The 18,239-nt window shown below is 37.8% G+C and overlaps 1 protein-coding gene across 2 annotated transcripts in view; it reads left to right on the forward strand.

The window, feature by feature from the left end:
• GPC5 (glypican 5) overlaps positions 1-18,239 on the forward strand; it is a 398,962-nt gene that overhangs the window by 212,115 nt on the left and 168,608 nt on the right. The window lies entirely within an intron of this gene.

Raw genomic sequence — 18,239 nt, forward strand, 5'->3', positions numbered from 1 at the left:
TATAACAGTTGTCTGCAATATGCTATCTGACATGAAGAGGCAAAAAAATGCATTACCAAATGTTTATAGCCCAGTTCTCTCCTAGAACTATATATAAAAAAATTTTGTCTTAAAAACCCTTTATTTCAGTGGCCACAGAGAACACTGTTGCTGTATTAGCAAGAAAAAAAACAGAGTAAAATGAACACTAGAAAATAAGCATGAGAGTGAAGCTACTATTAAAAGACCTTTGAAAGTATTCAATCTGAAGAATCATTAATTCAATACTTCATGCTCCCAGATTTTCATAACATGTACATCTACTTCAGCAAAATAAGAGAATTTGATTCTTGTCATGCCATTTTTCTATTATTTTTAGCACTGTTTTTATGCTCTTTTGATAAAAAGCACCCAAAATATAGGTTTCAGGTTACATAAGTTGTTAATGGGAAACCAAGTGATAGCAAATATTGAGGTGTAATGTAAACTAACCAAGATATCAGCATCAGTGGCAACTTGCAGAGCAGTCTGCAAGGATAACGCCGTGATGCTCCCAATAAAGACTACTGTCTGTGGAGTACTGCACAGCATAAAGACATGAGGAACAAAGGGGAGAGAATATTGAGAGGTGGGAAGAAGAACACCTGTCCAAAGAGCATAGCTAGCTGGCAGTTTACCATCAATACTCTTTGATTGCAAGTTTCGAAGATCCCTTAGGCTTTGAAAGACTGTTTCTGAGCTGATCTCTCCTAATGACACAGTTTGCCAAAATAGCAGAGATCTGCAGTTATTTGGCGAAAACTTTTTTGGACCCTTAACTGATTCCTCTGACTCACCCACGAGCACTCTCTAACTTTTGTATTTCCGTCCATAATACAGTCCATACGTAGGTTTTTTTTCTAACTAGCTTAGCTGGCTGGAACAAGATTTATAAAATACTGGTGGGATAGAATAAAGCAAACCAAAGTCTTCATAAATTTCTTGGTTTTTTTTGGAAAGCGGTTATAGTAATTTTATTGTTGGCTATGCATCCATTGCAGTGCATTTAGAAGCAAAGAATCTTGTACCATTTGTCTTACTGTTTTATAACAGTAGTGTCTTTAATGCTACCTTGAAAATGCAAATATATTCAAGCTTTTTTAAAAGAAAAAGCTCTAAGTATTCTTTTCTTTTATAAACATCTGGAAATCATTCTCTTATTTTAACCCAAAACTGCTTTTAAATAGGCCATCTGTGGTGCCAAATATGAGTGATTATAAACTTGGCATTTATCTTCCGTGTTCATTTTTTGCATGTGTGATTGCCTGAAGGAATATGTTCTTTCAGGCTGTGAAGAACTACACAGGGTTCTCTCTGCCTTTTTTATACTTTTCTTATGGTACACTGGTGAGGTGCATGCTATTCATGACTTTTCCCCTTTGAAACACAGGAAAGAGTGAAGACTTGTCCAGAAAAGTCTCATGGTGTGTCTTTGTGCTCATCTATGACTTGCTGAAAGTCAATTTCTGAAATAGTTCTCTTTTCTGAGCTGCTTTGCCTAGAATGGAAAATGCTTCCATTTCTGCTTGTTGATTTTTTAGGTTCCTACAGACTTTCTTAGCTAGGTTTGATTGTTGCATTTAATTTCAGGAAGGCTTTAATTCTTGTAAGATGGCCTCACTTTTCAGTCACTCCCAGTTACAGACATTTAATCATTTACCTCAGTGCAAACAGTCCATCAGGTTTTTAACAACAGAACAATGACACACAAAAATGGAAATCCATATTATGAAAGAGGCCCTAAATCAACCCTTACTGATTAATTTCCCCTTTATTCATAAAGCCTAACTCATTCTGACTGAATCAATCAAAAAGCTATTACCTTCATACTTGCAAGTGTTACTTTAAAAATCAATAAAAACTGAATTCATTTTTAAGATGCAATATATTACAAAAATAAAAGTTCCCCTTTACTTAGGCTAGAGATTTATCAAAAACTGTTGCAGTTGGTAAAATCTTGTTTGTTGGCCCTGTGTATCTTTTAGTGCTTTTTAATTTTCAACTTTGACCATGTTTTTCAGTTTTATTTACTTCAATAGCTGGATTACTATTAGTTTTGCGAATGTGATTTTACTGCTTCTACACATGAAAGGACTTTCTTTATGATTTCAAAGGAATTCTTTCTGTACAATATGCCATGTTTTCATTCTGTTTTTTAATAAGGCTACAGTAAAAGTGGTCCAAATTTGAGGACTGATGGGTAAAGACCTACAGGCCTTTGCCAACAAGCTGACAAACCTGGTGAAGAAAGCTTCTGACTACATCCAGTGGTGGAGGGCAATTACAGCCCATTTAAGTGTGGAAGCAATGGACAGGGGTGCAGAGCAAAGGGTGCAAGGTGACAAGAACAAGATATGCTCCAGGAACAGTAAACCAGGGCAAAATGAGCCCGCCCGAAATATACACAACCATATATGGCCTTGGAAAAGAGCAGGAAGAACTAAAGCTTTGTGAGTTAAGATAACACACAGCTCCCCCCGAAATGCCATGCAGTGGAAGGAAATTTATTCCAAACTTGAGAACACTAGACTTAATGAAGAAAATCATAACGGTGCTTTGAACACCAGGCCTGAGAAGGACACACCTCCTGTTCTCCTCAGGGCTTTATTTCGCTGGCCCCTTCTAGCCCTCCCCAAATGCGGAGGGCCCTAACATGTCTGTGAGTGTTTATCCTTCCTCATACCAGAGAGAGAGCCTGAAAGCCTCTTCTGGAATGCAGGGGGAGAAAACATCCAAACTATCTTTGAGAAAGGTGCAGGAAAAGCTTTCTTAAGTGAAACAAGCTGTAATCTCCTTGCCATAAATCTCCTGGAGAGGGTATTTTATCTTTACAAGCTTCATGTGGGGATGTTGAATTGTGGTATTATCATGATGCAATAACTGAGATGTGGTGGAATAGCTCCATAATTTGAGTGCTACAGTGCATTGATACAGACTCTTCAAGAAGGGCAGGCAAGGAATAAGCAGAGGAGAGGCTGCCCTTTATGTTGAAGCAGCTTGAAGGTATGTAGCTCTTGACTACATCAGACAACAGGCTGATTGACAGCGCATGGTAACCTGTAATTAAAGGAGAGGTCAGTGAGCATGACATCGTGGTCAGAAATCATTCCAGATCACCTGATCACAGTCAGAAAGCCAACAAAATCTTCTTTAAATAACTAGAGAAAGTCTCTGTATCACAGACCCTGGCACGTATAGGAGAGTTTAAACTCCCTTCTATCTGCTGAAAGGGCAACACAGCAAAATGCAAGCAAGACTTCCAAAGCGTGTCAGCTTCTTGGTACAGGAGCCAAATGGACCAGCTAAGAGATGACTCGCAGATAGAACTGATATTCAGTAACAAGAACTTCCTAGGGATATGTCTGTCAGCAGTAGCTTTGGCTGCAATCACCATGAAACTGTGGTGTTCAGTATCCTGAATAGAGTAGGGAAGGACAGTAGCAGAGTACCAACTTGGACTTTAACTGAACATATTTTGGTTTATTCAGGAAGCTGTTAAGGTTAAGGAAAGTATCTTTCCAGCATGAAAAGTTTTTTGTGATACTCAGGAAAGGAAGGAGACAGAAGGAAAGGAAGGAGACAGACCAGGAGACTGGCTTGGCTGAACTGAGAGCTCATGAGAGCTCCAGTCCAGAAAGACAGTATACCAGGAGTGGAAACAGGGACAGTTGCAAAGGACAAATTTACCCATACACATCCTTGGGACCTTGTAGGCAGTAACCAAGAGAGTTAAGAAACGCAAGGATGCTCTGTATCATCTTTGGAACACCATGGAAATCTGGGCAGGTACCTGATGACTGGAAAAAAAGAAAAGCCTGGAGGTCAACCCAAGGAACTACAGGCTTATAAATTTTACTGCATTCCCTGGGAAAATCATGAAGTTGTTTTATCAGAAGTAAATCATGTCTGACCACCCTGATTTTCTACTCTGATAAAATGACTGCATTTTGAAACAAAGGAAGAGAAACCTCAGCTGACTCCCATAATATTTTTGTGCCCAACTTGGGACGAGAGCATTAGAATGGTTGGGTATCAGAGGACTCTTCATGGCTATTGATAAGAGTTTAAACTGAATATGTAAAAATATTTTAAATAAATTGACATTAAAAAGATTAAACAAAATGTTTATAAGTTACCTTTACACAAGTTGAAAATGATGTTTACATTTTTTTGTGTGCAGAAGTTCTATTTATTTTTTCTCAACTGTTGATAACAAAAAATAGGAAAATATTAGAACTTACTGAAAAGAGAGGTCAGAATTAGATTGGATATGAGGAAGATGTTTTTTACAAGGAGATGTCCAGGCAATAGAACAGGTTGCCCAGAGAAGTTGTGAGTGTCCCATCTGGAAGCATTCAAAGTCAGATTGGACAGGGCTTTGAACAACCTTAATGCAAGATTTCCCTCCACATGGTAGGAGAGTTGGACCAAATGGTCTTTAAAGGTACCTTCCAGTCTAGACCATTCTGTAATTTTATTCTAAACATTGGGTTTTTTCTTCTCTTATTTTCAGTGGAGAAAATACCAATTTCATAGTTCAACAGCAATAGATTTCTTTGTAAGACAAGCGTTTGATTGATTTGAGGTAAAAGAGAAGATGGCAGTTTTAGAGATGTCTCAAGTCTGCCCCTCCAGCAAGTTTGACCTATGATACCACAGTGAACTGGAAGTGAGACACTGTACAGCAGGTGTCTGTGTCCTAAATTCAGGCATGCATGTGATATAGCTATTACATGGTCTAACATGCATGATCTGTTATGATTTTGTGAAAAATAAGATATTATATTCAGTAAAAATTTAAGGAGAATGCGAAGAGAAGCTTCTCATCATTGGCGTCATGTCTCCATTCTTTTTGGCTTAGAGACTGTTACACACGAACTTCTTTTATTCCACCAAATACATATATTTACATAATTACACTCTTCATAGATCTATATTGGACTTCAAGTCAGAATAGTCTACCCTACACTGGCTTCATTATGTACTACTATTTAAGAAAAATATTTTCTTCATTATAATGTGTTAATAATTTATTTTAGGGTAAAGATAATCTCTTAGCTGTTTCAGGGAATGCAAATACATTTTCTCTTTGCCTACTGTGAACACTTAAGATCTTTAGTCATACTGTTTACAAATGGCCACAAAACGTCTGTTTCAGATAAAATTAAATTCCACTCCCTGGGACATAAATGGATAATTTCTTTTGTGTTCTTAGGCCTTTCTAGTTTGAGGAACAAGAAATACAGCCAAACATTCAAAATTGGTTTTCCTGCAGTGTGCGTCATAAAGAAAGCACAATTAATATATCCTACACATTTTGAAAAAAAAATATAAGTGACTGTGGTGAGCGATTTCAGTGTATGTTTTAAAATAAAAACCCTAAAATAAAGGAAACCATAGGATTATAAATTTGATTAAAGGCTGTAACTTCTCAAGTGAAGAACTTTCCATGTCTTTCTGGAAAGAGTACATAAATTTTATCTTGTTGCTTTTCAAGCAAACTTAAAAATGTATATGATTCTTTAAGAGTATGCTAAGTTTCTTGGGGAACAGCAAAAAATTCCTGCTTTCTGTTTCTTGTACAGTCATGCAGCCAATGAGATTTTCACATATACCAAAAAATCCAGGAAAATGGGAAGTCAGTATTCTTTGACCAGTTGTAAAATAAAATGTTTAGAAGCTGTTCTATTTAATGACAGTACTAATTCTTTTGTATCTGATTGTTAATATCTTCTTTTAACTGGAATTCTGAAATGTTTACCAAAACTTCAGAAATCACTTTGTGCAATTGTACAGACTTTAGGGCTTCTTATTTTTATATGCACTGAAAGTATTGTTTTTACTGTTGCTTTTTCTCCTTGGGCAAGAACTGGATTGTGTTTCTTCTTTCTCTCCCCTGATGGAATCTTAGGGCTCTTAAAAGACAATAGCTGGTATCTAGTACTCAAGACATACTGTCCTTGAACTGTCTTGCAGGTTTCTCTGCAATGACTGAAAAAGAAAGAGTATGACAAATGGATTCTTGACAGGTAGGGTTCACTATATTTTACACAGAAGTATTGGGGCAGTGTTGCTATCTCCTCCGACAGGGCAGTAAGGAGGAGAAACAGTATAGCTTTCTTGAGGGTGCACTGAATTTCAAACCAAATTATCTCAGAGCATGATTACAAACTAGGACTGGCTTTAAAGCTAGAGAACAATCCTATAATTTCAAACTTAAGCTCATCAGATTTTTTCTTTCGATTTTAACAGTACTATGTATTTTTTATACATATTCATGTGTATAAATATCCATCTAAGTATACATACATACACGCACACAAACACATGTACTTGCATCCATAACTACCTTGTCACAGCTCTTTTCCCCTGTTTTAAATAGCAATGATTTAGGTCTCTATCATGGTAAAGGAGCGAACCACAGAAAATATTGCATTATCAATGTCATTAACATCCTGTAGACCTGCTTCTACACCCAACCTTTATCCAGAAGTGTAATCCTATAAAGCTGAAATGTGAAGGCCTTACTTAATTTTCAGTCAATAAAACTTTCATTAAAATCAGAAAGGGTCTTCCCAGTACAAACTGATAAGAATCAAAGAAATTTTTGGCCTCTGCTTAGAAGCATTTGCATGATCAGAACTTTGTGCAAATAGGTGCATAGTTAGTTCTATATTTATTGGCCAGTGAAATGAAGTTACGTATGAAAGAAACTTGTTTGCTTTCACCTCTTAAGATTATAAATTTCACTTTCATTTTGTATTCTCAATTGTAATTGCAATTAAAAAGAAAATGCTCTTGTTTTTCAGAATCAGTATGTTATGTTCAAATATAGTTGAATCCCAGGAGCAATACCAGCTTGATAAATGAGCTGCTGTCATATGCATCCAAATGACTTTACAGAGCTTATGGGACACAGAAACCATGTAGGGGAGAAACAAAGTTGTAACACAGAAACAAGCATACACCATACTGATGACACAGCTCATTGTGCTGTTCAAGGAGGAAGTGACAGAAACACACCAGTTACTCCTTAGCTCTGCAAGAGCACAAATGAATCCTGTGTTGCAGCAATTAGCCTGGCACCTGCCTGCACTCCTGAATATGATTGGTGAGCAAGACCATACCTGTTAGGTCTTTGAAACAATTTCAGAAACTGCTGTCCAGGTAAACAAAACTATGTATTCCTTCTGCTTGAGTGGAAAGCAGGTCTGATTTCTAAACTCCAGAAGACTTTTTTTTTTTTTTTTTTTTTTTTTAATTTTTATTTAGCCTTGCTCAGTCACCTGTATTTATTTTTACTGAATAGCTTCTTTTCTGCATTGGTATGGTAGATTTGTAAAGTTACCAGTATTATTATCACCATCATGCTAAGCATTATTAGAGAGGATTCAGGGCCCAATCTTCTGCAAGGGGCATTAAGAGAAGATATGATAGCAAAATAAGGGATACTGAAAAGAAAGAGTTGTGGGTAATGTATGGCCCAGGAAAAGAAGTATTTTAAGTAATAAAGATACTTTAAATATTTAAAAGTCATATTCATTCCCTCAGAAAGGAGGGGAAGGAAAGAAAGAATAAGAAAAAATATTGCTATCTTAAACTATGAGAAAGCCAAGGAGAAAATACTTTACCACTTCCAAAAATGAAAATATTTGGAGGTTTTTTTCTTCGGTTTTTAAATCACTTATTAGGATTTCTGAAACATAATAACCTCTCTATACTCTTGCATTTAATGAAGTTTCCTAAAACAGTACTGTCACATGATAGAATTTATAACCTTTCTATGGAACATTAGCATTTGAGTCAAATGTTGCTGTTTTAAAAATGCACTGCTAGAGGTGATGCATGATGCAATATCCTTCCATGTTATTTTAGGTATATATAAACAATATAAGCCCTCACACAGTTGGTTAGCAAAGATATTCCAAATATTTATTATGTTTTAACAAGAAAATATCTCCAAAAGATTCACTGCAAAATTTCCCCATGAGAAATTTGTCTTCCATGAGAGTGTTTTTCTGTGAGAGATAATTTTTTAGTAGCCCCTCAATTTTCTGTAACTCATTTCAAAGTGGACTTTGTATATTCCAGATCTCCAAAAGGACGATTTTAAATCCCCAAATTGAATCCCTTAATCAAAATAATTCTTAAAAAAAAAAAAAAAGCAGATCAGAAGCTGCCTAAAAAATTACGTTTTCTACACATCCTCCCAAGATAAAATATGGTGCCAGTAAAGAAAAAACCGGGCAATTTTTTTGCGTATAACCAAATCAAGAATGTTTTGGGGCACAAAGCCTTCATTCATGAAACAATTAAAAGGGTCTTAAGCTTCTGGGTGAAACCGATTCCTATATTTATAATTTATGTCAATAATTCTTCTGGATATTTTAGAAGATAACAGTGGTTTTCGGTAAATTGAAACATGAATGATTTATAATTTTGTTTTGTTTTGGTTGATCTTTTTAGATTTTTTTTGTTTGGTTTTTTTTGTGATTTTTTTTCTTTTTTGTTTAGTCTACGGTCTTAACACAAATATTTATGTAGTTTTGAAAACTTAGTAATAATTCCCACTCAAGAAAGAATGCTTTTTATTTTTTCACACAACTTCTACCTCCTAAATTCTTCATACCTCTAGTTATTTTTCGTTTACCAGTTTCTTTTTTATTATGACTGCTACATTTTTTTCAGTCAGCATTTTCCAACGTGTAGAGGAAATACAGAAATTGATATGATGACATTATACAGTGATAAGCGTGTATGAGACATATGTAAGAAAAACTGCAAAGATCAGAACTAATTTAGAGAAAAAGTGTTTTTTCCATTTTGTGTGTCTGCCTATTGCTGTGGAAATCTTTTAATCTAAGAAAAAATTAGAGATGTACTGTAATAAATTTATTTTCGACTCTCATTCTTTTTAAAGGCAGAATCATAGCAGAGATTCTCCCAGGAGGAATTACATTGTGACTGAGGTTTGTTTTATTAAGTGGATGAAACACTGTCATGTATGTTTTCCTTCCCATCTCAGTGTTGTGTTGACTAACTTTAGATTTTAAAATACTGGATCTTGGTATGGTTTGGTGATGCTGCCTAAACAGGCTGCTCATTTGTTTGCAATCCTTTTGTGTCCTTTAGGAAACATTATTCCAGTGTTAATAATATAGTAGTTTCTTTGATCAATATGATGTGACATTTACTGCATATAAACCAGATTTAAATTTATGCTAAGAGCCAGCAAAGTCTTGCTCTCTCTTTATTTATTAAAAAAAAAAATAGTATTGGGCATAATATGACTTTGGTCACTCCTGTAAGGAATAGCATCTGAGTCTCCTGGATCTTGCTGGATCTATATACATGCTTGTGGAGTAGAATTATGGAATATGCAACAGCTAGATGAATTCTTAGATAGTCATAAGTTTCTAAAAATTAATTAGCAAAAGCCAAACCATTCATTTGATTTGTGCATATGGGATTTTAATCAAAGTAAATGAATCAGAGTTTTAATTCACTTGGGTTCAAATTTATTGAAACTTGTCATATTGAACAGAAGAAAACCATCAGCCATAAAGGCATAGTCAGGCATGATATTAAACAGCTGAACTTGTCAAAATAATCAGCATGTAGTTATGAAATTTCCTGCGGTAGATCACTGCTTTACAGTTATTGTTATTGTGTTTTATTTGTACACGCTTTAGACTAATTGATGTTGGGTACAGAAGGCAACATTTACTTAGCTTTTGTCCACTGAGCTAGGGTGTTGTTCAAGAAGTGTTTGGACAAGGCTCTCAGGCACATGGTGGAATTCTTGGTGTGTTCTGTACAGAGCCGGGATTTGGACTTGATGATCCTGATGGGTCCCTTCCAACTCAGCGTATTCTATAATTCTGTGAACCTATGATTTTTTCCCCTGTTTCCCGGAAGGCACACTGATGGAAAGATACTTTTCTTTCTTTTTTGTTTTTTATTGATAGCTATGGCCAGTAGGTAAGCTATTTACAACTAGTTTTTTTGATCTTTACATTTGCTTGTCTTATTACTGTGCTGAATTTCCCAAGCAACTACAACTCTTGAATGTTTTGCATATGCGCGTGCAGTTCAAATGCAGCACTTTATTCTATGCAGCTATATGAAAACTCAGTTTTAGGTCATTTATTACTGTTCCTTTTTGATCTCAGTGCCCTGTTAAAACTTTAACATTTGAGTTTTCATAAGTAGGCAACTATTATTAGTAAGTTACTTCATGAATGGTAAATGACTTTTCTACAGTTCCAAATCATGTATTTGCCTGTCAATACTGTTTACAGCATGTGGTGCTCTGCTTCATGAGAGGAAAGGATGACAGCTTATGTAATATTAATAAGGAACTCATTTATAGATAAGAAGTTGGTAATCTTTGAATATTAATTAGAATAATTCTAAAGGAATAATTATAAAACAGACACAGAAAAAAGACTCCTTCCTCTGAGTGTTGAATAGCACATTATTTTTGGACTATAAATTATTTACATGGAGTTGCTGCTTACAACCAGGAATCTTTTATCTTTCAGTCCTTGTTTTAAACCTGATCAGCAAAATGACATCTAACTTCACATTTCCCCTAGAGCTTGACTGTCATGAAAGCACAGCCATTTTTAGGCAGATGTTTGCTGTTGATAAGATGCATTAAAGCATGGACCATTAGCTGAACTGTTTTGTAAGTCATCAGAGATTCAGGTTGTTTAACAAATTGATATCTATGCAGAAAACAAAAGACAGAGAAGCTCTGTGTAATGCTGCAGTAGTTCTTATTGACTGCCTTTAAGATCGACAAGAAGTGCTACATTGGGCGGAGTACACACAAAATGACAATGGGGCACTTTCAAAACAAGATTGAAAGTGAATGAAATACATCATTTATTAAATTAAAGCAATATATCCCCTCACTACATCTCCCAAATATGCTAACGCAGACTTTTTTTTCTGCCTAGTCACATCTATTGCTGTCATATTTAAATGAATTAAAGTATAACTTAAGCTTTGCGTAGAAAAACATTCTGAAACTGTAATGTGATGCTTATATGTGTGTGCTGCACATAGTTTACAACTACAAAGAAAGAGCTGCATGATGGCCCCAAAGAGTCTGATCTGAAGGTGAATATTATAAATGGAAAGCTGAATAGTAATAACTAAATAACTGAATGGAGGAGATCTGGAAAACAGTAAAAGATGAATAGAAGTTAAAAAGACTCACTGAAAGGCAGATTAAAAGTGTGGCAAGATGCAACAGGAGATCTAGGGCCGGGGGGGAAAGGAAATATCAGATATATACTAGTAAATATTTAATGGGGTAAGATAGGCAAGAAGAAAAAAAAGTTGGAAAAGTGGAATACCATGTATGCCTCAGAAATAAAAAAATAAAGGAACAAACAAAGAAAGAACAAAAGAAACAAACAGAGGAGGGAATGTGACTGAAAAGAGAAACTGTACAAGAGAGACAAGGAAAACAAGAAAGAAATAATGTCAATGTGTGTGCATGTATCTAGAGATGTGAAATTTCCTTGTAACATGCAGACTGTGTATATATACATGTACATGTCACTTAATGGTATCAAGTATTACTGTATATAGTTAAAATTTTAATGTCACAGAATGGGTAAGGTTGGAAGGGACCACATTGGGTCATCTGGTCATCTGATCTGCCTGGTCAAGCAGGGTCATCCTACAGCACGTTGCACAGGATTGTGTCCAGATGGTTCTTGAATATCTTTAGTGAGGGAGACTCTGCAACCTCTCTGGGCAATCTGTTACAGTGCTTGGTCACACACACAGTAAAGAAATTCTTCCTCATATTCAGGTGGAACTTCCTGTGCATCGGTTTCTGCCCATTTTCTCTTGTCCTATTTTTTAGCACCACCCAGAATAGCCTGGCATCATCCTCAGACACCCTCCCTTCAGATACTTACAGACACTGATGAAGTCCCATCTCAGTTGTCTCTTCTTGAGGCTTAACAGGCCCATCTCCCTCAGCCTTTCCTTGTAAGTGAGATGCTCCAGACCCTTGATCATCTTTGTTGCCCTCTGCTGGACCTGCTCCAGGATCTTCATGTCTCTCTTTACTGAGGAACCCAAACTGGACACAGCACTCCAGATGTGGCCTCCCTAGGGCTGAGTAGAGGGGCAGGATCACCTCTCTCAACCTGCTGGCAGTGCTTTTCCTAACGCACCCCAGGATACCATTGGCATTCTTGGCCACAAGGGCACACTGTTGGTGGAGTGGGTTTGTAACCCTCCCTGGGAGCGAAACGGAACTAGGATAGGTCACCTGATGTATATTTCACCAATAAGCTATTCCATACAGTGTTACATCAGCCCAGATATAAAGAGACGAGAAGGAAACAACTCCTTCCTTTTCTTTCGGGACAGTTGCGCGGGATAGACGGCTGTTCTTCGGAGGAGGAAAACACCTTTCATGGGGAAGTAGTCTTTATTATCAGTCTCCTCTGTGTGCATAGTGCTTATAGTTCTCTTTTTCCTCTCTGTGTAAATATAAAACTGCCTTCTCAACAGTCTTGGTTTTGCAAGTTTTTTTCTTTCCCCCCTTCCTTTCTCCTTTTGCCTCAGGGGGGGTTGGGCGGAGTCTTGGTGGACACTAAGCATTCAGCCAAGGTAAATGATAACAGTTGGTCATGGTCAGCTTGCTGTCCACCAGGATCCCCACGTCCTTCTCCACAGAGCTGATTTCCAACAGATTGGGTCCCAGCCTATACTGGTGCATGAGGTTATTGTTTCTCAGATGCAAGACTCTGTATTTGCCCTTATTGAATTTCAGATGGTTCTTCTCTGCCCGTCTGTCTCTGCCAACCTGTCGAGGTCCTTCTGAAGGGCTGCACAGCACTGTGGCATATGGATCCCTCCTCCCAACACTGTGTTGTCAGCAAACTTGCTGAGAAGGCATCTACCCTTTTATCCAAGTCATTGAAGGATAAGTTAACGAATACTGGGCCCAGTATTGAACCTTGTGGAAACCACTAGTGACAGGTTTCCAAATAGAGCCTGTACCACTGATTGCAACCCTCTAGGATCTGCTATTCAGACAGTTCTCAATCCACCTCACTGTCCATTCAGTCCACACTTCCCCAGTTTGTCTATGAGGATATTGTGAGAGACAGTGTCGAAAGCCTTGCTGAAGTTGAAGTAAATAATAAACACTGCTCTCCCCTCATCCTTCCAGGTAGTTTTCTCATCATAGAAGGCAGTTAGGTTGGTGTCATGGTTTGAGATAGTCCCCAAATCCAATTCCCTAGCTCCATCCCCCCTCCCACATCTCAACCTAATGTGAGATGGGCTTTTCCAGACAAAACACACCAGACTCAAAGTGGGGGAAAGGGAATATATTACAATGACTGTACAAATAAATACCATATCACATTATACACATGATCACAAACTATCTCTACCATGACATATGTATTTACAGTGGATCAGGTCTCCTCTCCCCTCCAAATAAAAGTCCAGGAGGGAAAGAAGGACAGATCCCTTCCAGTCCTTAAGCAGCAGGATCTTCTAATGCAGCAGGTTCTGTCTCTCTTCTCCACATGCAGCAGCTGATTGCTGGCTTTCTGCCAGCACTCAACGAGGGAGATATCCAACTTCCCTCGGCCCCATCGCCTCAACCGAGGGGTCTTCCGTGGACTTCGTAACCCCAGACAAGGTCGTATCACCACGTCATATCACGAAGACACAGGGGGGTCTTCGTGAAGGTCTGGTATCTCTTGCAGGGCTTCTGTGCCACTGCCTCTCAGGCTGCCACTGTGGCAGCAGTGCAAGGAGGGGGGGAGCCAAGGTCAACTCCCCCCACATTCCATCTGGCCGTCCCGGTCCAGCTCCGGGACGCTCTGAGCTTCTCAGCTCCTCTCTCTCTCTCTCTTGGAGCTGCATACTCCAAGGCTCCTCTAAAATAGGAGTCCATGTCCCTCTTCTCCAAGAGGGGTCTCAAGGCAGTTTTGGGAGATCTGGTGTCAGTCTTACCCCCAAGAACTCTGTCTCAGCTGCTGGCTCTCTTTTCTCAGCTCTCCTTCCAGGAGTCTTCTCTGCGGTGCTGCATGTTGTTTCTGCTGCTCCTTCAGTTCAGGTCTTATCTCCTGGCTCTCTGCCACCGTTTCTCTGGTCAGTCCCGGCTGCTGCTCTGCGCCCATGGAGACAAACATCTCCTGGCATAACTACAGGCACCTAGCCCAGCTTTATGCTGTTCCAGGTCCCTGCAGCCCCCCAGCCAGGGGCTGGGAGGGGGGGGCCAGAGGCCCAAGGGGCTTAGAGCCCCTACCTCGTGGCTCACAACATGGCCACCTCTCCTACAACCAAAACTACAACTCTTCTCTTCCGGTCTGGTCGTGATATGTTTACATTTCTGCAGGAGCGCCCATTGGGCAGAACTTCAAAACTTCTAGGGGTTTCCACCCCTTGGGGTCTACCACTTTTCAGCCTCTGGGGGAAAACAAGGTCCAAACCACGACAACACTCCACCCCTCGCTCCTGCGAAATTGTCAACATATCACAACTTAAAAAAAAACTCTAATCAACATGCAATCTTCAATAAACTAAAATATAACCAAAATCTCTCTACTACACATCAATAAAACATTATCACAAACTTAACTCTACTCTTAATGCTTAACTTACATTACTATAGCCTTACACTTACTCTACAATGGTACAGTCTGTGTTTTGTCTGGAAAAGCCCATCTCACATTAGGTTGAGATGTGGGAGGGGGGATGGAGCCAGGGAATTGGATTTTGGGGCTATTCAAACCATGACAGTTGGTCAAGCATAATTTACCTTTAATGAATCCATGCTGACTCTTCCTATTCACCTTCTTGTCATCCATGTGGATAGAGATGGTCTCCATCACCTTTCCAGGGATTGAGGTGAGAATGACTGGCCAGTAGTTCCTGGGTCCTCCTTCTCACCCTTTATGAAGACTGTCCTCATCAATGTCCTTATGCAATTACCTGATAAAGCTCAAGGTAAACTTTTTCTGCTAAATGTTTTGACAGATCTAAGTATTTTCCTCTCCTGACGTTTTTATATTTGTGAACTTCAAGTTCCAAGTTTATACATGTATATGAATATTTTCCATAAGAACCTAACTTTGTGAAAAATGGAACTGGTTATGAGCTTTAAAAAGAATTTGGACAAGGGATCAAGTGAATCTTTGCAATTGTGGATTAGTGAGGATATTGTGGTAGCCATGCTAAGCTCAGCAATACCAAATAAAAATTTCCTCTTCCTCTAGGCTTTGAATTGCAGCCTGTGTCTGGTAAATAATGTATGTTATCTCTGGACTTACTTTTGTCTTATCTTTTAACACTGTATAGTTTTTCTTCCTTGTTGTTTTGCTACTAGAATCCATTATTGTAGATAAGAGGATAAATGTATTACATTGGTTAAACATTCATTAATGCTGACAACATGAATTAAAAACACTTTGAATTTTACTGCTACTTTTAGCAGGAATAGAATGGGACCCTTTGTACTATTGCTATGAAGACTTTATTTGCATTAATGGAAAAATATTTTTTAAATGGTATATATTTAGCAGGTTGATTTGCTCTAACTTAGAGGCAAAAGAAACTAATTCTACACTGTAAACATTAGGAGAAAATTTGAAACAGATATGGGGATGGGAACAAAGTTCTGTTCAGGGTTGCAGAACAGTGTTATGTTCTTCTTCCCCTGTCTTTCCAAATCTGAACTGATCCAAATCTGTAGGTTTAACCTAAATGTATGTTCCATTTCTCTCCACGCACTTTTTTCTCCTACATACTACGCTGAAGTTTCTTTACGCTGCCTCTATCTGCTGCCTCAATGTCTTCCCTCAGTTAAAAATGATGGTCAGATTTTGTACCCTTCAGATCACTTCAGTCCCTAAAAGTTTATCAGTCATACCACCTATTTAAATAAAGACATCTCCTGTGTTAGATGATTTTCTCTCAGATCCAAGATTTCTCTTAAAAAGGTTTTCACTGCTGTCAAGGGTAAAAGTCCTGTTAACGTCTCATAGAAAACTCTAAATACTTGTGTTTAGAGTACTCTAAACTCAAAATAATTGTGTTAATGAGTAATTAGGTGGTTGGGGAAAGTTTCTTATGCATTTTTAAAGATTTTTAATTTAATTTTCTACTTGAAAGTAATTTTCTGACTCAAATAAATTGTCTCTTTAGACAGCTAGTTTTTTTATAGAAAACATCTTAAGGAAGTGCATCAAAGGATTTTCTGTCTAAAACATAATTCTTCTGGAAAATTTCAAAGAAAATGAAATAACAGGAAAATCAGATGCAGAGTAGTGTAGTTGTAAATGCAAGTCATAAAAACTGCCTCAGAGCAGATAATATGCATGCATATGTGTCAACATTAATTTTATTTCTATAAAAAATAACCAAAAACCAAACCAAACAAAACCCCCTAAACCTTACACAAGTTTTAGTATATTTTCCTACAGACTTCAAGATCAGTGACTGAGCTGATTTTGTGTGACTGACAAGCGCTGTACACTAGAGGCTATATATCAGGAACTAATTGTCACTTTGCAAGCAAATGAGATAACAGTCAGGTTTGCACAAAAATTACACTGTCCTAAAAAAATAAATGATTCCTTGGAAAGCATAAATGAACTGATAATCAGGCAGCTAAACATTAGTGGAAAGAAATAAGCTTCTTGAAACATCTCTACACCCTAAGAGAATTTTAATAAGATATTACAAATTTCTGTAGCAGAAAACCAGCAACCAAAAGAATGGAATCTGTCAGAGTGATCACCTAACCATGTCTAGAGAAAAGCCATGGAGATTCCTCACAATTTTTCTTGTCCCCTCCTTTAAATACGTAATTGAAAAGAAAGTAAGTTGCTTAGCTATACCAGAGCAAGACTATCTTTAAGTTTCCGTTCAGTGAAGATTTTATTAGTCTGGCATAAACTCATAAGCATTTCTAATAGTAGGTGTGTCAGAAGAAAGATACAAATCTGATGGTAGATGAAAGAAAACTTGCTTTGTTTAACATCTGCAATGTCATCATGCAAATTGGCTTATAAATCAATATGATTCCATGACTACTGGAACTATTATAGGCCAGATTCAGCCTCACTGAGGCTGGATATGAACCTCTTTCCTGATTTGATAGAAGCTTTAAAACCTTCTACACAGCTCGTTGACTGAAACGATAGAAGCCTTTCCTTCAAACCCAGGTTGGTGTCACTTCACAGAATAAAGGCATATGCTGACATATGTGAAAGAAAACTGTCTTTGAGCATTTATTTGCAGAGCCAAAAAAAAAAGAGAGGACTGAAGAAAAGGAGAGAAAAGAGTAAAAGACTGCAATACAGAGAAAGCTAGGGAAGAAAGATTTTTGACCAAATGTTGCCTGAAAGGAACTTGTTGTTTATTCTTAGTATATGAAGGGGTTTGCATAGGGACTGTTTGACCCCACACAGTACCAGCATTTGGGTAACCGACTAGTCAAAAAGGACAGTACTGATGACAACCATAAGATTCAGTTTCCATGGAGACAATGCAAGAACTTGTACGTTGCTGAACCAAAATGGAGGAAGAAGGATTCAAGTATGTCCCAGAAATTTAAAAAAGTTAGCTGGAGGCCTCACAAAAGAAATTAAAGCAATGTCTGGATATTTTCCAAGAAGGTGGCAATAACTCCAGACAAACTCATTCTTCATGCAATATAAGAGGTCATTTCCTCCATCTCTTCTGCTGTGTCTTTCTCCAGAAATTGTCCAAAGCATAGAATCGTAGAATCATAGAATGGTTTGGTTGGACCTTGATGATCATCTAACTTCATCTCCCTTGCCATGGACAGGAAAACCTACCACTAGACCAGGTTGCTCGGAGCTCCATCCAACCGGACCTTAAACGCTTGCAGGAATCCACAGCTTCTCTGGGGAACCTGTTCAAGTGCCTTGCCATCCTCACATTAAAGAATTTCTTCCTCATATGTGATCTAAACCTACTGTCTTTCAGTTTAAAACCATTTCCCCTTGTCCTGTCACTGCATGCTCTTTTAATCACTCTCTAAAGGAATCCAGAGTTGCCAAAAACAAATATGTGCCAACTACTCCCAGTTCGTGAATTGCTATATTTATTTAAAGTAAAATCAGTGACATAGGAAATTAATATGCCAGACTGTGACTTTGAATGTGTCAGCAACCAGTCTTTGATTGCCAGTAATTTAGGAA

Source organism: Pseudopipra pipra, chromosome 2 (assembly GCF_036250125.1).
Source record: "Pseudopipra pipra isolate bDixPip1 chromosome 2, bDixPip1.hap1, whole genome shotgun sequence".
Taxonomy (NCBI): Eukaryota; Metazoa; Chordata; class Aves; order Passeriformes; family Pipridae; genus Pseudopipra; species Pseudopipra pipra.